General features: G+C 41.6%; 2 protein-coding genes across 2 annotated transcripts in view; one reads left to right on the top strand and one right to left on the bottom strand.

Annotated features, from left to right (window-relative positions):
• LOC126278688 (mitogen-activated protein kinase kinase kinase 15) overlaps positions 1-23,900 on the top strand; it is a 281,737-nt gene that overhangs the window by 1,029 nt on the left and 256,808 nt on the right. The window lies entirely within an intron of this gene.
• The window catches only part of LOC126278723 (translation initiation factor IF-2-like), a 272,301-nt gene that overhangs the window by 212,318 nt on the left and 36,083 nt on the right, over positions 1-23,900 (bottom strand). The window lies entirely within an intron of this gene.

Genomic DNA, 23,900 nt, shown 5'->3' with positions numbered 1-23,900 from the left:
GCCTTAAACGTGTTAAAGACTTCGTATTATATGCTCATTTAAAGTCTTAACGTGGAACGGTAGAGAAATAGCTTGAAGGTGGTTCGAGGACCCCTCTGCCAGGCACTTAATTGTGAAATGAACAGTAATCATGTAAGTGTAGATATAGTCTGTATGATTAAGGCTGGCCGCTGTGGCCGATCGGTTCTAGGCGTTTCAGGCGCTCTGCTGCTACGGTCGCAGGTTCGAATCCTGCCCTCGGGCATGGATGCGTGATGTCCTTAGGTTTAAGTAGTTCTAAGTCTATGGGACTGATGACCTCAGATGTTAAGTCCCATAGTGCATAGAGACATTTGAACCATTTGTATGATTAAATTTACGTTTAATGGCAGTGTTGCTCCGAAAATAATCTCCACAAAGAGATGAGTATTAACGCAACAGGAATGTGTATCGGAAAAAAATAAAAATATTTCAAACCCAAGTTGCTGGTCCTATCCTCCATTATGCTGAAACTTCATAAGCTTTTTTTCTTGTTACTGCGAGTCTACATTTTGTATCCTCTCTATTTCAGCCTTCGTCAGTGTAAATTCCGTTTGTTACAGAACTTTTAAATAAAAATCTTCCTTTAAAAACAGTAGACGTAAATTAAACGGCCTTCGTCAGTGTAAATTCCGTTTGTTACAGAACTTTTAAATAAAAATCTTCCTTTAAAAACAGTGGACGTAAATTAAACGGCGCATTTTAACAAAAGCGTATGATAGCTCTTGGATCGGGGAATACAGTGATACAGGCTGGAGTGGAGCAGAAAGTACAGCGAAAGTGCCAGTTATTTTTTTCAAAAGTAGAAAGAAAATCTGTCGACACAATGCGGTCCGACCTCAGTCCCACGAAAACATCTGATGATAGTGCGGAAACTGCGCTATGCCCTCAGCAGTAGCTTTCGCTGTCAGCATATTTCCCTGCCATTTTGTGAATAAGCAATACTGTGAAAGTTAATAAGCGCTCTATGCCTGTACTCTTCTTTTTAAAGAAATACCGAACCGTCGCTCGGTTCCAGACTGTAGAGCCTAGAACCGCACGGCCACTCCGGCAGGCAAAATAATTCATCCCAATCGGGAAACCATAATAGTGAGCATCTTGGTGAAAATGCCTGACGATTGTTAACCATACGGTATACCACTTGAAACTCTGAGTGCTATCACTTGCTTCGATATCTTGATCCGTTGACGAAATGATACGAATGCCCCGTTATTCGGCTGCAGCCCTTCTTACACGAGGGAAACGTGCTCCTACATGATTGTTACTCCAGTAGAAGGAATGAATGTCGATGACACTGCTACTTCCTCTGCGAAGTGAATGACGATATCATTACAAAGAAAAACTGTTCCACTTCTCGTCACCTTCGGACGTTTTTAATGTACGGTAACGCTACAGGTAACAGAAGCATTGCAAAAACAAAAAAAAGAAAGTTTCGTACCAATTAATAAATAAGTTTAGTCGTGTCAAGAATACATTCCTCTCTCGGTCGTGAATTGGTGGAAGACGTTTACTGTCTCCGAAACTGGCCCTTGTGCTATTACTGCACGTGGTGACAATGTGGGATATCCCGCATTGTTGCTCAACGATGTCGTAGCGTACGTGGTTTATTATTCGGTTTTACGGCCTGCAGATGATGCGCCACACGTGAAGCTGCATTGTGTGGTCGGCTATGGTTGGTGTTCGTGCAGTGTAGTGATGCTTTCTTGTTGTTGTAAATGACAGTGTAAACACCATAAAAAGATATCGAGAACCATGACGTGGGTGCATAGCCTGCCCCTCATTTATAAGATACCATCAGGCTTAATACGCAGGTCTGAAGGACAGATCGCCGTCCATAGTGCCCAATGGTCTCTCTCCATGAGACGTGGGTAGAAATTTGGTATTTACCTCGCGATATTGACGAATTGATGGAGCTCCAGAGTTGTACGCTTCCATCTATCATCCATTTGATTCGTATATACTGGTGATGAAAATGTGTTCTGCCACTGGAGTTTCGAATCGTCCAACTCCAGTCCAGGCAGGATCGGGCCTGTATGTGCCTGCTTTACGGAGCACATCGTTGAATTCTAGGGACAGACATACCAAACACTGCCGGAATAATGTTTGAACCGCAGTACGATAGCCCATCTTGTTTGAGCATTGCTATTCTGAATCTTTCCGGAAGCTGCTAACAACGAAAACTGCCACCATCACAAACAACTGTACAGGAACGCTTCGTGGACTCTCTCATATGCTCTGCGTAGACAGTTTCGCACCTTCAAGAGGTGTGGAAACTTTCCTTCAAACCATATCCATGATATCGTCATCTGAAATCTCTTAAGCTAATGTTCTTGAGTACATTTATTAACCGAACTGATTACTGCGTTAACTTAAATGTTACTTTTTCTATAACACTGTTTTGGTATCAAAAGATATCACAGTGTATGCGTCGTATGGTAGTGAACGGTTGACCATTGTTTGTTAGCAGTTTGTTGCATCTGTCTACCACGCTACAAAGAACATGACCAGCGAATCGACACAAAAATGGTCTGTGATAGTGTAACAAAAATGGTTCAAATGGCTCTGAGCACTATGGGACTCAACTTCTGAGGTCATCAGTCCCCTAGAACTTAGAGCTACTTAAACCTAACTAACCTAAGGACATCCATGCCCGAGGCAGGATTCGAACCCGTAGCGGTCTCGCGGCTCAAGACCGTAGCGGTTAGAACCGCTTGGCCACTCCGGCCGGCGTGATAGTGTACTGGAGAGTTCTAAGAATCTGGCCTTCTCTTCTATACACTGTTGTTTCTACTTGGAACTTGGAACTTAAGCATAACGACGAAGAGAAAATTTTTTCATGACGAATGTTGGAAAGTAGTTCCTGGTTGCTATATTGGCTTCTTATAGAAACTTAGAGGAAAATGCACTAAGAAAAGCTGTACAGATTATTCTCTAGTCTGTTGCACTGTTTCTTTATGTTAGATAGTGTCTCAGTCGAGTGTTTACGATAACTTGTTGAATAAATGGAAATTATTTCTGACAGGGTACAGAACCGCTTTCACTTTATTTTAGAATCCCAAACGTTGTGCGAATGCAGTAGGACAGAGGCCAGTTTTCTTTAAGATAATGCCTTTACGATACTTGGATATGGCTTGTGTTAAAATCTACCTGTTTTTTATCCAGAATGTGATCATTGTTAATTGAAATTTCAAACAAGGTTCACTAAAAATTTCACGCCATGTGTTATATCAATGACTAATAAAAATCGTCTATTGTCACAAAACAAACACGCTACTTCATCACAGAGTACTTCTCTGCAACTTATCAACCAAAATGTTATGTTAAAAATTTTATTTTCGGATAATGTATCGTTTGTTAACATATGCAGCAGAAGAAAAGTGCACAGAAGTATAAAATGCAGATAGTGGTTCATTATATTTAAGAGAGATAGAACAGTGAGCTTCCCTAAACGGTAAAACAGCTGAGACAGAATCATTCAGAAAAAATTGTATTATAGGTTTCAACATAAGAATAATAACAGAAAAAGCATTATGCATTGTGTAGAATGTGCAGTGTTTTATGAGGCTTTCTTTTCTTGAGTATTCACTGCGGCTTAACTAGAGATATCATATATATCTCGAAAAAAACATTGACTGCCAAAAATGTTATGAACAGAAAAGAATATCATCGGTGGTCTATAGCTGTAAGACAGAACTGACACCTCGCAAGTAAACTTCGTACTAAAACTGAAACAGCATCTGGAAGTAAAAGGAAATTCAGCCCACAAGTAACTGCAGATACTGAAGATATCCTGTTACATCACAAGACTGTTCCGCGAAAAATGACTTTGTGCTTTTGGGGAAAGGTTTGTGGCACTATTTTAAGCACGGAACTCCTCACTGGTGAGAAATGGCTTAACAGTACTATCGCCGCTGTAGAAAACGTCGACGCTCTATGCGGGGGCTGGCGGTGCTAGACGAATCGCTAGGCGGTTCCGTCAGAGCTCGCGAATAGCCACTACTTTCTCCGTTGCGCCGGGGCACAAGGACGCGAACCGCCGTGCGTGAATCAGCTGCCACCGAGAAAAGTGTGACTAACACGCCAGGCGGCTCATCCGGCAGTCACCACTTCCCCGCATTCAAAAACTTCAAACCCAGACTGGCTTTGTAATACCTCGGTACGTGTCAGGCCGGAAACTGTCAATGGAAGTGGCGGAACTTACGTGAGTCATTGAAGGGAAACAAAACGCAAGTGTTTCCGCACACGCACGCAAATATACAATCAGGTACACACGTACGGACTCGTACAGTCTCTGACATGCAAGAACGCTCGCGCACACGAGCTAATACGAGTATACGCTGACATACGCACGTCGACTCACCGACTCACATATACATGCTGACACCTGGCGCACGTACAAACACGGCACCCTCCCGGCACTGGTAGCGATTAAGTTTGGTTCGCTGTAAAAGCTACTGCCACTAAATAAGAAACATGCTTTCGGGTTATAACAGCGCATGATATGGTTACGTATTTTATGAATTCGAACAATTAAGTATTCTTCTTTACTGATACGTTTGTTTGCGTGGTCACGGTTATATATACCGGTTGTATTTTTTTCTGAAGCTTCCTGAAGTTTAAGGATGGTTTTCACCAGGCGTGTTTCACTTTTATTTACAAAGTGTCTTCCGTCGTCATGATATACAAACAGTCTGTCTTTCTAAATTTGGCATAGAATTTAAGTACATGTAAAAAAAAAAGGAGGTGTAATACCGTAATTAAAACGTATCACAAATTTATAAAGAAAACTGATTTTAGTATATAACTAGCAAAACGTAAAAGCATATCACGTGTACTATTTTTCAAAATGACCGCAGGAGACGCTTTTTAAATAAAAGCGAAACACCTTTGACGAAAATTACTCTTAAACTGCAGTAAGCTAAAGACGGAAGAAATAATAATTTATTCTTCAGTTTACTTTTGACAAATATGGATCTAGTGGAATTTAAACCTTTCTTACCAATCCTTTCTTCTCTTTCCAGAACTTTTTCTTTTTTTCACTTCATATCCTCCACCGTCCTTCAGTTAAAAATAAATCCTGGAATAACTTGATGATTTCAGTGCGGCTTATATATTTTCTCCAGTGTGACACAAATCTCTTTTATGTCGTTCTTGACCTTCATCCATTCGATACTCATTTTCAGTCGATAGAAGTACTGAAAAATCTTTTTGGTCAACATGTTTCAGTTTATTCTCAGGAGATGTCAGCATTTTAACTTTAGTTTCTGTACTGCGTTTGTAATTTTTCAGGATTGTATAAATCTTCATTTCCTTGGTTCTTCTTTGACTCATCTATAGTTTTCTTTATTATTCTCAGCTATTAGTATCAGCAAACATTTGTGAAGGTAGCAAATGACGTGAAGTTTACGACTGTAGAAAGCTTTCACAAATGAATACAGATATGTGGAATCATACTATTTTCATGGTGCAGATGATGACTGAGCCAGCCATACTGCCCAGTTATGATACGCCGTGCGTTTCCATATCCTGAAGCACGGGCATCTTTCGCAGACATCCTCTACTAGGTCGGTAGCATGAGCACGGAGAAAAGTATAAGCCAGTTTTTTGTTCATCGGGCACAAGGTCGGTAAGTCTTATCTCGCAAGTCAAGGAATCCCTCAGACGCTCTGCAAACATTTCGAGCCACTCGCGTAAGTGATTATATAACGGTTCTCTTGTGTAGTTTTTTAGATCGCATCCTGCTACAAATACTGAGTTTCACAGGCCACTCTTAATCGTGGCCTGATATTGAGTTCGAATATCCAAAGAAATGTTATGTAGTATATAAAAATGCATGTGTGGAACGAATCAACCAAGAACAGCGGAAATTGGAAAGTATACCACAATAGGCGATAGGTATTTGAGCGCCTAGTTACAACGTTCGCTTTACTAGTTAATAAGTTGCTAGAAAATGAATGTTACAAACAACCGGGAAACATTCGATGAAATATTTTTATGACTGTGATTTTAATGAGTGAAGATGAGAAGACAACTCTCATGACGTGAAGATGCTTACCGACAGACAGTTGAAGGGCAGCGGGAGATAGCGACAAATTGCATGCCGAATGAAGGCGTTCCCGACTCGTGAAACGGTATGGAAAGAGTGAAGCAGAGAAGAATGCGTGAATCACTCTAACGACAATGTTGTTGTTGTTGTTGTCTTCAGTCCTGAGACTGGTTTGATGCAGCTCTCCATGCTACTCTATCCTGTGCAAGCTGCTTCATCTTCCAGTACCTACTGCAACCTACATCCTTCTGAATCTGCTTAGTGTACTTATCTCTCGGTCTCCCTCTACGATTTTTACCCTCCACGCTGCCCTCCAACGCTAAATTTGTCATCCCTTGATGCCTCAAAACATGTCCTACCAACCGATCCCTTCTTCTAGTCAAGTTGTGCCACAAACTTCTCTTCTCCCCAATCCTATTCAATACCTCCTCATTAGTTACGTGATCTATCCACCTTATCTTCAGTATTCTTCTGTAGCACCACATTTCGAAAGCTTCTATTCTCTTCTTGTCCAAACTAGTTATTGTCCATGTTTCACTTCCATACATGGCTACACTCCATACAAATACTTTCAGAAACGACTTCCTGATACATAAATCTATATTCGATGTTAACAAATTTCTCTTCTTTAGAAACGCTTTCCTTGCCATTGCCAGTCTACATTTTATATCCTCTCTACTTCGACCATCATAAGTTATTTTACTTCCTAAATAGCAAAACTCCTTTACTACTTTAAGTGTCTAATTTCCTAATCTAATTCCCTCAGCATCACCCGATTTAATTTGACTACATTCCATTATCCTCGTTTTGCTTTTGTTGATGTTTATCTTATATCCTCCTTTCAAGACACTGTCCATTCCGTTCAACTGCTCTTCCAAGTCCTTTGCCGTCTCTGACAGAATCACAATGTCATCGGTGAACCTCAAAGTTTTTACTTCGTCTCCATGAATTTTAATACCTACTCCAAATTTTTCTTTTGTTTCCTTTACTGCTTGCTCAATATACAGATTGAATAACATCGCCGGCCGCGGTGGTCTCGCGGTTCTAGGCGCGCAGTCGGGAACCGTGCGACTGCTACGGTCGCAGGTTCGAATCCTGCCTAGGGCATGGATGTGTGTGATGTCCTTAGGTTAGTTAGGTTTAAGTAGTTCTAAGTTCTAGGGGACTGATAACCACAGCAGTTGAGTCCCATAGTGCTCGGAGCCATTTGAACCATTTTTGAATAACATCGGGGAGAGGCTACAACCCTGTCTCACTCCTTTCCCAACCACTGCTTCCCTTTCATGCCCCTCGACTCTTATGACTGCCATCTGGTTTCTGTACAAATTGTAAATAGCCTTTCGCTCCCTGTATTTTACCCCTGCCACCTTTAGAATTTGAAAAAGAGTATTCCAGTCAACATTGTCAAAAGCTTTCTCTAAGTCTACAAATGCTAGAAACGTAGGTTTGCCTTTTCTTAAACTTTCTTCTAAGATAAGTCGTAAGGTCAGTATTGCCTCATGTGTTCCAACATTTCGACGGAATCCAAACTGATCCTCCCCGAGGTCCGCATCTACCAGTTTTTCCATTCGTCTGTATACGGCCCACAAATGGGAGAATTCACTGACATAAGCGCTTTTGACAAAGGATTGTTGGTTATGTCCTGGTGCCTGGGAGTGAGCATCTCGCAAACGTTGAAGCTGATCGGTTGCTCGAGTGCTATTATTGCACGCATCGAAAGTGGCTGAAGTACGGTGAAACTACGATAGTGCGACAAGATGTTGGACGTCAACGATTCATCACAGAATGTGATCAGGGGCGTGCTCGGTTTGTTAAGCTAACAGACGACGATCTACATACTCTGCAAATCACATTTGATTGCCTGGCAGAGGGTTCACCTTCACAATAGTTCTCTATCATTCCAATCCCGTACAGTGAGTGGAAAAAGCGAACACTTATATCTTTCCGTGCGAACTCTGATTTCCCATATTTTATTACGACGATCGTTTCTCGCTATGTAGGTTGGCGTCAGCAAAATACTTTCGCATTCTAAGGAGAAAATTGGTGATTGAAGTTGTGTGAAAAGTTTCTGCCGCAACGAAAAATGCCTTTGCTTTAATGATGTCCATCCCAAACCCTGTATCATTTCAGTGACACTCTCTCCCCAATTTCGCGATAATAGAAAACGTACTGCCCTTCTTTGAACTTTCTCGATGTACTGCGTCAATCCTATCTGGTAGGAATTCTACACGGTGCAGCACTATTCTAACAGAGAACGGTCAAGCGTGGTGTAGGAAGTCTCTTTTGTAGGTCTGTTGCATTTTCCAAATGTCTTGCCAATAACACGTCAGATCTGTGGCAAATCTGACGACAGAGTAGAATAGTGGTGCAGGTATCAGTGTTTCGGAGCAAACAGCAGCGCACACTCTTGAGCATTATGCTCCGCAGTAGACAAACCGACGTGTTCCCATGCTGATCCAACGATGTCGTCAATTACGAGTGAAATGGGCAGAGGATCCTCGACATAGGACCTTTGATCAACGGAAACGTGTCACCTTGTCGGATGAATCACGTTTCTTCTTACTCCGGGTCAATAGTCGTGTCTGGATATGCCGCCACCCAGGCAACAACCAGGAAACAACTATGCGCAAAAAATCATCACCGGTATAACGTCAGGAGCTAGCCAGCTATACACAGTGAAAATATCTGCCTTTCCGCCATATTTCCCTGCATCCGAAAATGCATGCCCATCACAGACTCCATTCAGTCAAGTAATAAAATGCAGCAGTCAAAAATGGCTCTGAGCACTATGGGACTTAACAGCTGAGGTCATCAGTCCCCTAGAACTTAGAACAACTAAAACTTAACTAACCTAAGGACATCACACTCATACATGTCCGAGGCAGGATTCGAACCTGCGACCGTAGCGGTCGCGCGGTTCCAGAATGAAGCGCCTAGACCGCTCGGCCACTCCGGCCGGCAAAATGCAGCAGTCGTTTGTAGGTTATTTTATTATATGGCAACCAGTTTCGGTAACTCAATATACCATCTTCAGGCCTTATCTGATGATGAGGGGTTGAACTCCGATCGTACGCATGTTCTGGCGTAACCAGAAGCGCCGGAACGAAGATGCGGAACGCAAGACCAGAGAAGACGGGGAGGAAACGGCGTCGGAATGACTGTGCCGCGCCAGGAACGACATCTGAAAGAAGTGAATAAAAAACGCCGTCCCTGCTGGCCTCGGTCGCCCAGATCGCCCCAGTCAGCTACGGACATTAGTGCTACGATATCAGATTGCCGTGATCCGTATCAAGTGTTTACTAGGACGTTGCGTATGGCAAGAACTTTACTGTTTTCACGTCGCCTCTCGCTAGCCACATTTGCTGTAATCAGAGTTAAGTATTTTCAATTGCTTTATAGAAATAAAACTACTAATGTTATTTGTTTGATTTGTTGTAGAGCATTCCGAGAATGCTGCATCCCTTAGGCACCCTATTAGCGACGAGTGGGAGAGACCCCACAATACTCGTTCCCAACACTGGCCAAATTCTATGAACTGGCTTCCGTAGAATATTGTAAGAGTTCATGGACGTCTTACATCAGTATTTACAAAGTGTATTTGCTGTCGTATGTGGTGTAAATACCACAGAAAAGGGATCCTGATGCCACTGGAAGCAGTGCTACAGGTTACCCCAAAGTCATACACACAACACGTACATCTCTTACAGAGTCACATACAAAGTGTGTGAGAAATGTAATGACATGACAACAAGGCAAGCGATTTGGCAATGCTGTGTTGTTCTACTTGTGTAGACCCGAGTGTTCACCCCTTCCAGTTGCTCAGTCCGAGTTTCAGCTCCGCACAGCAATTACATTATTTTTGAGAGCGCCGTCAGTGAAATTGCGTTTTTGTTGTATGTTACGAAAATGGAACAGTAGAATTTAGAGTAACGTTAAACGTTATGCAATCAAGTTTTGTGTTAAACTTGGGGACCCCGCGAGTGTGTCCTTTGAGAAGTTGAAACACGCGTATGGGAAACTTTCCTTATCAAGAGCTTTTGGAAGGTAGAGAACACGTTAAAGACGAACTTCGCTCAGGGAGACCTTCAACTTAAAAAAACGATGAAAACGTCTAACGTAGGCTTGCTTTTGAGAGGTCAGGCCGAAGTTTAGCAATAAGGATGATGGATGATACTTTCACCATAGATCAAATTTTGACCGAAGTTTTGCAGATGCGATAGGTTTGTGCCAAAATGATGCCGAAAAACCTCACAACTGAGGAGAAGGACTACCGAAGACAAAGCTGCAAAGTGAGGAGTGGCACACTAAGACAACTCCTCGACCGGAAGAAGCTCGAATGAGCAAATAAAAGATCAAAACACTGCTGATTTCCTTTTTTGACAGTAGAGATATCGTGTATAGACAATTTGTTCCTACAGGACAAACCGTTAGCCAAGTGCTTTACAAAGATGTCTATGAAAGGCTCAGGAAAAGGGTGAATCGAGTGAGACCAGACATTGTAGACAATGCTGCATCATGACAACACCGCATGTCACATGGACACTTCCATTACGGAATTTTTTACCTCAAAAGGCATTCCTGTTGTTTCACAGCCCACCTATTCACCTGATCTGAGTTCTTGAGACTTTTTTCTTTTCTCTAAATTGAAAAATGGCTTAAAAGGACATCGTTTTGGGACTGGAGAACCTTCAAAAGAATGTGACCGATATATTGAAGGCTCTACCAGCTGAAGCCTCTCAGCACAGCTACCAAGACTGGGAACAACGACTCCACACGTGTATACCTGCCGAAGGGAACTACTTTTAAGGGGACAATGTTGTTGTATGAAAAAAATAAAAACTTTGGAAGGTAAAAATTCAATCTCATTACTTCTCTCACACACGTCATGTATCCCCTCGATGATGGAGGTTTAAACATCCAAAGCGTGTAGTGAAAATAAAATAAATTGTGATTGCTATCAGTAAACTTGTAGTTTCAGTTGATGTCAATAACAGCAATGGGCAATCCTACCCTAAAATGTTTGCGTTTACAATTCATAGACAGCACATTTAGGAACTACGTGTTACAGTTTTTCAGTTAAGAAAATTCGGACGACAATTAATATTAAAAATCAAACTCAGAGATAAGCAACAACTGTTATGTCTGAGATGAGAATGATCTGCTTGGATGAATTACACCGGAATCAGATTTTATTTAGAAACCGTTGAGATTTCACACATCAACGGAAGCCACGAATGATTCGGAACCTATACAAATTCGGAAAGTTTCACTATAAAACAAAACTGTGCCGAGAAACATAATAAAGATTTCCCTCACTCAGAGACGGCCGAAAGGTACACGGCCGAAATATCAGATGAATTTATAGGGCTTCTGTGATGGCACGCTCGAATTCTAATGGTTCAGCGAATTCTTGACAATTACGATCAGAAGGGGTTGCGCTGACACATCTTGCTTCCTCTGGCTAATATCATACGACTACACGTTAAACCAGACTTGTCCAGGAAATATTATCAGACCAGACCGCAGCTTCCGCACCATCCTTCCTGTTGCGTATGTCGGAGTGCATACGTATTTACAGTTTCCATTTACGAGCTTCTATCTCGCTAGGTTAGTTGGATTTCAATCAGTTTATTAACCTGTTGAATCCCGAATTATTTTCTACGTTTCAAATTTAACGTACGTGTGTGAGTACGTTTGCCCAAATAAGTATGAAATTTACAGTTGTTGATCTTTCTGTATACTTGCCATACTATATCTAAACACCTTATTTGTCAACCGTCCAACAGTATCGTAACAACAAAATTTTCCATAGCAGATTTGCTCCATAAGACGCGGTAAGTTCACCTACTACATTTTATACATGTAGTTGTATAGAATACACGTTCGTGCCGCCATAACGTAGCGCTTCCCCACAAACGTAGTCACAGCTAAAGCGCAGCAGCTGTCACACGAACATTTTTTCAGCAAGCGCACTCCGAGCTGACTCACAAGCCGGTGGTAAAACAGTGGAGGCCGAAAATTAGTGACGTAATTTCCTGAAGCACAAAGAAAAGAACTGGTACAAGAACTAGACTTTTACTTAGAAACTCTAAATGAAGAAGAATACAGGCAAAATTCGAAAAGCAGCTTTTTTCGCCACTATAGCGTTGACAGCCGGATATTCCGAGAGGCGAAAATTGGTGGAACATTGAAATGATTAAGGCAGCGTAGGAGACGGATGCAGCTATTTTTGTGAAAATGTCAATAGTGAATAGTGCATTTAAATTTAATTGAAAAAAATTAAAAGCAGGAAACGGCTTATAAGCAAGTCCAAATTTGGGTCTCATTCGTCCAAATGGTTATGCCAAATGGATCAAACGGGTCAGGACCCGTTTTCATTCTACAGTGTGTGCAAAATAAAACTACACCGGAAATATTTACAATATGATTGACACGGGATTGACCGTTGTTAATGATCACCACTGAAGGTACTGGAAATGACCTACTTCGACGTCCATGCAGCACTGTGCTCAATTTATCACCGAGACAAGCGTAGCAGTTCTGCCTGAGGAACAGCAGCACTTGCGTTTTCAGTGTTCTGCTGTAGTTCTTCCTTTGTGTGAAGATTATTTGTGTACCCCTGACCCTTCAGTTTCCCCACAGGCAAAAAATTACAGGGAGAGGGATCAGGCGATCGAGATTGCCACGAGAGTATACTGCGTCTGCTGATTGTGCTTTCCTAACCGGACACGTCATGCACTCGTGACAACGTTGTCAAGCCAAAGTGTGCAGTTGCTTCGTCTAGCCGAAAATATCCATGCAGTCGTTGGGAGTTGGTCCGCACACGGGTTAAACAGTTTCTGGATATACTGGTTAGCAGTAACAGTTTGGTGAAATAATTGTGTTACGATGAGGAAACCAGACATTGCACACCAAACACCAATCTTGAGATGATGCAACGACTCTTCAAACTACTGATAGGGGTTTTCTGACGTTTAATGGCGTATGTTCAGTGTGTGCACACACACTGACAAACTGCAACAGGCCTCATCTGAAGAAATGATAAACCGTGAATCAAAAAGATGTGATTCCACTTCACTCAGAAACCGCCGGCAGCAGTCAATGCGCAAAAGTTCTCTTAGTTTGGGTATGCACAGAAAAACGACTTTGAGATGTCGTCAGACTTCTTCACTCGAGCAATGTTTTCTGGTGTGCGAACTCCTTTCGAACAGTTACGGTTTTTATTCGCTACAGAGGCCGTTACGCGTCATTTTGCATTACGGCTTCTGCTGGAGATTTTGCCAAAACACTTCTAGTCGTAAACTCCTGTGTAAACAGCCCCGCACACGTTTTCCACGAATTGTCCTCCACATAAACACTCGGTGATGAACAAGGGCTGTTTTATCGTGAGCACCATGTTGTGTTGGCTGCTCACTCACTCAACGTAATGACCCATAGTCAAGTCAACTGATACTCAAAACAGCCATTTTCGTAACAAAATTGCGGAATTTTTTTCTCTCTCTGAATCCTAATTTCAACTTTGCTGCCTTGTGGGAGGTCGGCTTCACAAAGAAACACGCAAAAACTGTCAAAATGTTCGCTTTTTTCCCCAGTTTTTCGTTTGCACCTCGATCATGACCACTCTACACAAAATTAAAGCAGATAAAATTTCTTACAAAAAACTCTAGCTAAGTTTTATTTCGAGACGAGTGGTATCGGCGATAGAAAACACTGAAAAGTATTGATGTTTTGGAAACGGCAAATACATCCATTCCCACCCGTTCAGCTCAAAAAAATACGTCCGTAATCAACAAGACCCCTACACCACGTCCTAGTACATCAAATTCCCTTTAAGAGACGTCTTTAGCATTCAAAGTTCTCATAAGGGGGGAGTGAGCAAAACGAAAATTACAAAAATTGTCTACTACGACCTATAGCCCCTCCCACCTGTCTGTCTCTTACCGACGTTATACTTCCGGTGTATAGCACTTAAAAAAGTTTGTTTTGAATGAATTGATGGGAAAATATCTTTAACAAACATTAACAAATTATATTTAGAACATAATAGGTACATAACACTGGACAGAAAGATGAATATGAAATCTGTATGTAGTAATGCACATGTGTAATGAAATTGAGTGAATGCGAGCCCATCATTGGGTCATCACTTCGAGGAGATTCTTTGTCTCGAAAACAAAGATGGCATTTAGTGATAGAACATGGACAAAAAAGACAGGTAAGTTGTATACTGAAATATAGATTAGTCACGAAATACCTGTACTGATGTCGTGTGCACGGTACAGGATGTTTAAAAAAATTACATGATTTTGGGCGGTATTAATTATGAAAAATGGTATGTGTCAGCAAGAAACTGTTTGTTGTTTGAATGGGTGTGGCTTAGAATTTCAGAAAATCGCCGTTAGATGTCAGTCAACGCGTCTTCTCAGTTTGCAGTCAACCAGAAGAAAGAAAAACATTCGTAGTTGGTATCGCCAATTTGAAGAGACAGAATGCGTGCGTATGGATAAAAGAGTCGAAGTTGACCGCGCACGCCTAATGACATGGTGGAAAGAATTCGGCAAACATTTGAGAGGAGTCCATGAACGTCTACTCGCCATGCAAGGAGAGAACTGGCAATGCCTCGTGCAACTGTCTGGCGAGTGTTGTGGTGGTGGTGGTGGTTAGTGTTTAACGTCCCGTCGACAACGAGGTCATTAGAGACGGAGCGCAAGCTCGGGTTAGGGAAGGATTGGGAAGGAAATCGGCCGTGCCCTTTCAAAGGAACCATCCCGGCATTTGCCTGAAACGATTTAGGGAAATCACGGAAAACCTAAATCAGGATGGCTGGAGACGGGATTGAACCGTCATCCTCCCGAATGCGAGTTCAGTGTGCTAACCACTACGCCACCTCGCTCGGTGAGTGTTAAGGCGTCATTTGGTCTGTAAACCATGTAAAATACGGTTAGTGCAACCTCTTTGGGTTGGTTGTAAAAGGAAACAGGTTGACTCTAGGAATGCTCTGCTACAGGACGGAGATCCGCCGAACGCGGAGTGCTGTACAGCCGTGTGAAAACGAGAACGTACGACTGTTGATTCCCCCCCCCCCACCCACCCACCCACCCAACCCCATGAACCATGGACCTTGCCGTTGGTGGGGAGGCTTGCGTGCCTCAACGATACAGATAGCCATACCGTAGGTGCAACCACAACGAAGGGGGTATATGTTGAGAGGCCAGACAAACGTGTGGTTCCTGAAGAGGGGCAGCAGCCTTTTCAGTAGTTGCAGGGGCAACAGTCTGGATGATTGACTGATCTGGCCCTGTAACACTAACCAAAACGGCCTTGTTGTTTTGGTACTGCGAACGGCTGAAAGCAAGGGGAAACTTCAGCCGTAATTTTCCCCGAGGCATGCAGCTTTACTGTATGATTAAATGATGATGGCGCCCCCTTGGGTAAAATATTCCGGAGGTAAAATAGTCTCCCATTCGCATCTCCGGGTAGGGACTACTCGAGAGGGCGTCGTTATCAGGAGAAAGAAAACTGGCGTTCTACAGATAGGAGTATGGAATGTCAGATCCCTTAATCGGGCAGGTAGGTTAGAAAATTTAAAAAGGGAAATGGATAGGTTGCAGTTAAATATAGTGGGAATTAGTGAAGTTCGGTGGCAGGAGGAACAAGATTTTTGCTCAGGTGAATACAGGGTTATAAATACAAAATCAAATAGTGAACGCATTATTGTGGCCAAGATTGACACGAAGCCCACGCCTACTACAGTAGTACAAGTTTATATGCCAACTAGCTCTGCAGACGACGAAGAAATTGATGAAATATATGATAAGATAAAAGAAATTATTCAGGTAGTGAAGGGAGACGAAAATTTAATAGTCATGAGTGACTGGAATTCGAATGTAGGAAAAGGAAGAGAAGGAAACGTAGTAGGTGAATATGGATTGGGGGAGAGAAATGAAAGAGGAAACCGCATGGTAGAATTTTCCACAGAGCATAACTCAATCATAGCTAACACTTGGTTCAAGAATCATGAAAGAAGGTTGTATACGTGGAAGAACCCTGGAGATACTAGAGGGTTTCAGATAGATTATATAATGGTAAGACAGATATTTAGGAACCAGGTTTTTAACTGTAAGACATTTCCAGGGGCAGATGTGGACTCTGACCACAATCTATTGGTTATGAACTGTACATTACAACTGAAGAAACTGCAAAAAGGTGGGAAGTTAAGGAGATGGGACCTGGATAAACTGACTAAACCAGAGGTTGTACAGAGCTTCAGGGAGAGCATAAGGGAACAATTGACAGGAAAGGGGCGAATGAAATACAGTAGAAGAAGAATGGTTAGCTTTGAGGAATGAAATAGTGGAGGCGGCAGAGGGTCAAGTAGGTAAAAAGACGAGGGCTGGTAGAAATCCTTGGGTAACAGAAGATATACTGAATTTAATTGATGAAAAGAGAAAATACAAAAATGCCGTAAGTGAAGCAGGCAAAAAGGAATACAAACGTCTCAAAAATTAGATCGACAAGAAGTGCAAAATGGCTAAGCAGGGATGGCTAGAGGACAAATGTAAGGATGTAGAGGCTTATCTCATGAGGGGTAAGATAGATACTGCCTACAGGAAAATTAAAGAGACCTTTGGAGAAAAGAGAGCCACTTGCAAGAATATCAAGAGCTCAGATGGAAAGTTCTAAGCAAAGAAGGAAAAACAGAAAGGTGGAATGAGTATATGGAGGGTCTATACAGGGGCGATGTACTTGAGGCCAATATTATGGAAATGGAAGAGGAGGTAGATGAAGGTGAAATGGGAGATATGATACTACGTGAGGAGTTTGACAGAACACTGAAAGACCTAAGTCGAAACAAGGCCCCGGGAGTAGACAACATTCCATTAGAACTACTGACAGTCTTGGGAGAGCCAGTCCTGACAAAACTCTACCAGCTGGTGAGCAAGATGTATGAGACAGGCGAAATGCCCTCAGACTTCAAGAAGAATATAATAATTCCAATCCCAAAGAAAGCAGGTGTTGACAGATGTGAAAAGTACCAAACTATTAGTTTGATAAGTCACAGCTGCAAAATACTAACGCGAATTCTTTACAGACGAATGGAAAAACTGGTAGATGCCGACCTCGGGGAAATCAGTTTGGATTCCGTAGAAATGTTGGAACACGTGAGGCAATACTGACCCTGCGACGTATCTTAGAAGAAAGATTAAGGAAAGGCAAACCTACGTTTCTAGCATTTGTAGACGTAGAGAAAGCTTTTGACAATGTTGACTGGAATACCCTCTTTCAAATTCTGATGGTGGCAGGGGTAAAATACAGGGAGCGAAAGGCTATTTACAATTTGTACAGAAAGCAGATGGCAGTTATAAGAGTCGAGGGACATGAAAGGGAAGCAGTGGTTGGGAAGGGAGTGAGACAGGGTTGTAGCCTCTCCCCGATGCTATTCAATCTGTATATTGAGCAAGCAGTGAAGGAAACAAAAGAAAAATTCGGAGTAGGTATTAAAATCCATGGAGAAGAAATAAAAACTTTGAAGTTCACCGATGACATTGTAATTCGGTCAGAGACAGCAAAGGACTTGGAAGAGCAGTTGAACGGAATGGCTAGTGTCTTGAAAGGAGGATATAAGATGAACATCAACAAAAGCAAAACGAGAATAATGGAATGTAGTCGAATTAAGTCGGGTGATGCTGAGGGAATTAGATTAGGAAATGAGACACTTAAAGTAGTAAAGGAGTTGTGCTATTTGGGGAGCAAAATAACTGATGATGGTCGAAGTAGAGAGGATATAAAATGTAATCTGGCAATGGCAAGGAAAGCATTTCTGAAGAAGAGAAATTTGTTAACATCGAGTATAGATTTAAGTGTCAGGAAGTCGTTTCTGAAAGTATTTGTATGGAGTGTAGCCATGTATGGAAGTGAAACATGGACGCTAAATAGTTTAGACAAGAAGAGAATAGAAGCTTTTGAAATGTGGTGCCACAGAAGAATGCTGAAGATTTGATGGGTAGATCACATAACTAATGAGGAGATATTGAATAGAATTGGGGAGAAGAGGAATTTGTGGCACAACTTGACTTGAAGAAGGGATCGGTTGGTAGGACATGTTCTGAGGCATCAAGGGATCACCAATTTAGTACTTGAGGGTAAAAATCGTAGAGGGAGACCAAGAGATGAATTCACTAAGCAGATTCAGAAGGATGTAGGCTGCAGTAGGTACTGGGAGATGAAGAAGCTTGCACAGGATAGAGTAGCATGGAGAGCTGCATCAAACCAGTCTCAGGACTGAAGACCACAACAACAACAACAGCACTGTTGAAAAAATATCGATATATCGACATTTTTTCTAGAACGTGTCTATATAAACGGGCGACGCTGTACCCTCGATATATCGATATCAAAAGGCAATATGAGGTGCCAATATTTTTATTTCATATTATATTTTTTCTCAATTTTCGGGAAATATTTGAAGCTGTTCTTTTCAAATTGTAATAGGACATAATTTTACTTTCACTGTGTGAAGGAGTCTTACTACTTTTTTCTTTTTCAGCTTTCATCACGTCCGATTATATTGGCACAAAATAAGAACTCTGACTGCAGGGGGGGAGGGGGGCTGTTGAATAGAATAAAAAGAATCACATATAGTGTACTATTTCTTCACATCGACATTCATCAAAAACAGTTGCTGACAATTATGAACAAAACTCTACATGACAAGATCATTCGTTGTGGTGGGGTGATACGTGTAACGGGTAATGCTGACGTAATCGGCTCTCGGGCGGGCGGTACCAACAGAAACTGCAACGTTCAGCTTCACCACAGAATTTTGACACCACGACTGCTAGGTCGCTGGCGTTTGCAGAAATGAGAATGCAGGGAAGTCAACAAAGTTTTCCGGACAAATCCGGACGATGGACCCATCAGACACCTTTTATTGTGCCGCTTACATGCATTTACCATTGTCACCAAAGTGGATTTCGCCGTGCATGAACGTACATCGTTTTCCTTTCAGTTCTTGCTTTAAGGGTGATATGCAGGCTGCTAGCTTGTTAATTTGCAGAGTATCTAATACTAAATCAATACTTCAATAAACAACTCGAAAACCGGCAGTATATTTACAATGTGCAGCCGATATTTGTGCAGGTCGGTACGTCGATATTGTTCCTAACCGTTATATCGATACTTTCTTCGGTAGAACGGCAGTCAATAGCTATACCTCCTCTATATATCGGTTTATCGGATCAACAATATTTGTAAAAATAACAGAAGTTCTAAACGAGAGCCCTCCTACCCCCGGAATGTTGTGGGCGAGGGAAGAGGAGGGGCGAGGAGGCCCGGCTGTCCAACGTGTTTTGAAATCTTGTTCGAGAACACGTTATTCTACATCAAAAACGATCAATTTTGTCAATGTATAAAAATGGGACGTATGTCAATATATTTCACTTTGCAGTCAGAACTATTCACTGCAGACCAATGGCGGTTTTGCTAGGAAGTAACGTAAGTCTCTCTTTGTGCACTATGGTTTTTTGGTCGCGGTGGGTAGAAGTGTGTGGTTATGGGTGACAAAAATTGAGTAGTTAACGTAATTAAGACACGGCACTGCCAAAACAAATTGTGTGGTGTAACCTCTGCCTAGTGCGTCTTAATATTATTTATAATAATCGCGCCGGCCGGTGTGACCGTGCGGTTCTAGGCGCTTCAGTCTGGATCGCGTGACCGCTACGGTCGCAGCTTCGAATCCTGCCTCGGGCATGGATGTGTTTGATGTCCTTAGGCTAGTTAGGTTTAAGTAGTTCTAAGTTCTAAGGGAGTGATGACCACAGATGTTAAGTCCCATAGTGCTCAGAGCCATTTGAACCATATAATAATCGCAGTAAAAAATAACAAAGGAAAAACTGCTCGCGAAACTTGAGAACAATGTCGACATAGTTGCCTCGGCTATCACGTACACAACAATATGCGGAACCTTGGCGCCCATAATTTCACTTTGTAGTGTAAGCTATTCATTGCGGACCAATGGTGTTTATGCATGGGAGTAGCCTTAGTCTCGCATTGTTCACTATGGTGTTTTGGTCGCGGTGCGTGTAAGCGGGGGGTTAAAATTGTAACACTAACGTAATTAAGACTCGTGGCGGCCAACACAAATTGCGAGGTGTGGTCTCTACCTAGCGCGTCTCAGTATAATTTGTAATAATTGCAGGAAAAAAATACAAAGGAAAAACTGTTCGCGAAAACTATGGTTCAGTTCCAAATCAATATTTAAAGGAGTAATTAGTTTCTGGGTGTAATAAAAAAGTACGTGAAAATGTATTGGAGCCAAATGCCCTAACTTAAAAGCACTTTTTCGCGACCCCGTAGAGTGTCGAAAGACAAAAGACGGCACGGAACAACGAAACCGATCAAGAAAGAGAAGCACATCTACCAGTATTATGACAAAATTCTCAACGAAGAAGAAATAATCCAACAGAAGAGCAAAGTGAAAATACTGTATCAGGGAGGCAGATAGAAGAAAAAAGCAGTCACGAAGAAAAACAGGAAAAAGATGGAATAGCAATAAAAATTATGAACAGAATACAGAAGTTATAAATAATATTCGCTTAGGAACTCAGGTCGCGGCAGAATCTTTGAAGACATCCTCAAATGCTGGATGCGCAAGGAGGCAAGGTCACCGTCTTAAACAGGAAGCATTTTATTACGATTCAACTACAAAATATAATGAACATCCAAGTACAGAAATCGGGAGAATGGATAAACTACGTAAATATTGTACGGCAAAAACATTTAAAGGAGAAACACCAAGTATATGCTACTCAAATAGTAAAATTACTTTGCCAGCGGTAAAATTATTTCCACCTGAAGTCTTTGGAAGTATGAAAGGACTTTCTGAAGAAAAAAAACTCTACAACGCATGCTTCCAAATAACATTTGGAGCAACAACAATAACGGAGGCGGAAGGATTTAATACGGTGTTTGGATTGGGTTGGGGTTGGGTTGATTTGGGAGAAGAGACCAAACAGCGAGGTCATCAGATTAGGGAAGCATGGGGAAGGAAGTCGGCCGTGCCGTGTCAAAGGAACCATCCCGGCATTTGCCTGAAGCGATTTAGGAAAATGACGGAAAACCTAAATGAGGATGGCCGGACGTGTGATTGAACAGTCGTCCCTCCGAATGAGAGTCTAGTGTGCTACGCACTGCGCCACCTCGCGCGGCTGGTGTTCGGATTCAAAGGACAAGTGTATCATAAACCTGGGTCACTGTTACCATTTCCAAATGAAACATATTGTAATTTAATGCGAAGAATTAATATGCAAGACATTTGCTCGAATAAAAAGAAACGAAACGATAAAGTCTTTAACTGCTGTTTTTTTGTCCATTATTACATTCATAAAACTGCTGACAGAAAACTAAAACCGAAGCGAAACGGGTTATTATCAGCTACTAAGTAATATGAATACGTCAAATGTCAACCTGAAACACCGAAAATGCAGATAAAATATGTTCTGCATCATCCAAAGCTTTTCGCCGTTTAATATCCGATTATAACTTGTACTGTACTTCTGATTTTGAATCTGTAAGCCTTATTAAAAACCCATATTTAATGCGTAAGGGATATAATAGTGTATTTATTTCTGTATATAATTGATGGTAATTATAATGTAAATATTGTAAATTGCTGAGTAATAGCCAAGGGAACTTTATTTTAATGTATCGATAGCAATGACGAAATGGCAGTAGCTGTGGCTTTGTTTGTCTTTGCATATGGAGTTACTCTGTCGCGTTGCGAGCAGAGAGGAAGCAGAACCGCTTGAGTCACGAAAGAGTGCAGAAGCGTTTGTTGGGCGCTCCCGCAGATGCGGTGTGCAGCTATGACCTCGCGAGTGTAGGCGAACCTAATGCGTTAACCCGCGAGTGAGGGCACGGTAGGAGTGAACAGGCGTAGGACGCTGCAATTCTATTTCCTGTCCCACAATTATCCGTGACTCTGGAGACGACTCGTGGTTCTCAACCAGCAGCAACAGCGGCAGCTCAGCATTGTCGTGGACTATGTTCTTCGTCGTCCACACAGCTAAAACATCGTAAGACTGTTACCTAACATTGTACAGGCATCACTCAGTGGCATTTCCTTCACAAACATTAATAATTTTCGTCAATAATAACCTGCAGAGTTAAAACTTGTAGGGCACCTGTGTTTTCATTGCCCTGAGAGATTGTTATGAAACAGGGACCGCCGGCCGGAGTGGCCGAGCGGTTCTAGGCGCTACAGTCTGGAACCGCGCGACCGCTACGTTCGCAGGTTCGAATCCTGCCTCGGGCATGGATGTGTTTGATCTCCTTAGGTTAGTTAGGTTTAAGTAGTTCGAAGTTCTAGGGGACTGATGACCTCAGAAGTTAGGTCCCATAGTGCTCAGAGCCATTTGAACCATTTGAAAACAGGGACCCTTTCCTTTCCATGCAATCACCGAGTATTGTAAAAACTTGAAAATTGGTTAACTATTTACTGCCAGTTTTGTTTGTTTGCTAATGACCGGTTTCGGTCTAAATTTTACTGCCTCAATAACTGTTCATTCTTGTATTGCACAACAGAGGCTTATATAATACGCAAATCTGAGTATTACCTTCACTCACTTAAAGTAACGTAAAACGTCGCTGGAAAAACTAATAACTAAAGTTACAGCACAAATTAAGAGTGCGCAACTTCATTTATCCTGTATTTAGCTTAGAGAGTGACTTCAGTTGGATTGGTACGTACCTTATTGTTATACTACAAGTAAATCAGTTGCTCATTTGCTTAAGGTAAGTTCAATTAAGTCTTTCAATAATTGAAAGTAAATTGCTTGTTTTTTTCCAAATTTTCAATTACATCATGCTGAGGATACTGAAAGCCATCTCTTCTTTATTTATTTATTTTTTTTTCAAAAGAAAGTTTCAGTTACTGTCAGTCAATTACCGTATTAACCAGCAACTTCATTTAGCGTTACTTTCAGAATTTAGTATTTCAGATTAAGCAACTGCAAACTAAATGCTTTCTGATTGATTTATTTTCTCGTTACCTGTTGTGTTGTAGTAAAGCGTGGCAACCTTCTGTTGCCACACCAGTGATTATTTGCTTGATTTTCTTTACTAATAGCTTTCTTAGGAATTTGGATATTCATTGCCCCAGTAGGCTGGCGACCGTTTAATTATCCTCTCTTTTTGTTAATCAGTATTTCCTTTGTATTTTGTTTTCACCCCTGTGTGGTTCGTGAGTGATTGCACTAAATTTCCACCCATTTCAAAATTATCATCAGTATTCAGATTAGGTTTGAATAGATTCTTCCTGCAGAAGGGCCTGTTGTACACTGTTCTTCTACTAACCGGTTTTACTTTCCTTCAGTAACGAAAACCTCACTCACTATAAAATTTCCTTCAGTAACGATAACCTTACTCACTGTAAAATTTCATTAAGCATATGCTATCATGGTCAATTATACCGCAATCCAGAAGGCCGATTAGGAAGGGAGAGGTTACGAACTTCACTCACATATGCGTTCAAAATTATTTTAACACTATTCTGCAGCTATATATACATCTCAATATCAAAATGAATAAACCTAAGCGACTATAGAGTTATTCTGAAATGCAGTTAATGACTTTCTGTTTATAATTTAATCGTACCAGTCACGTTGAAGAAAAAAATCTCCTGCAAATGCATTTCACTTTAACAGTGCTAAGTTTAAAATCGAAAGAAAATAACGCGCAACAGCGATGCCAATAATTAAGTATTGCTACGCAGCTTGTTTAATGACGCGCTAATTCACTTCAATCTTTTACACTGCATTTGTGAATCGCAACACAAAAA

This window comes from Schistocerca gregaria, chromosome 1 (genome assembly GCF_023897955.1).
Source record: "Schistocerca gregaria isolate iqSchGreg1 chromosome 1, iqSchGreg1.2, whole genome shotgun sequence".
Taxonomy (NCBI): domain Eukaryota; kingdom Metazoa; phylum Arthropoda; class Insecta; order Orthoptera; family Acrididae; genus Schistocerca; species Schistocerca gregaria.
The sequence above is the reverse complement of the archived record's forward strand: the minus strand, read 5'-3'. Positions and strand labels throughout refer to the sequence as shown.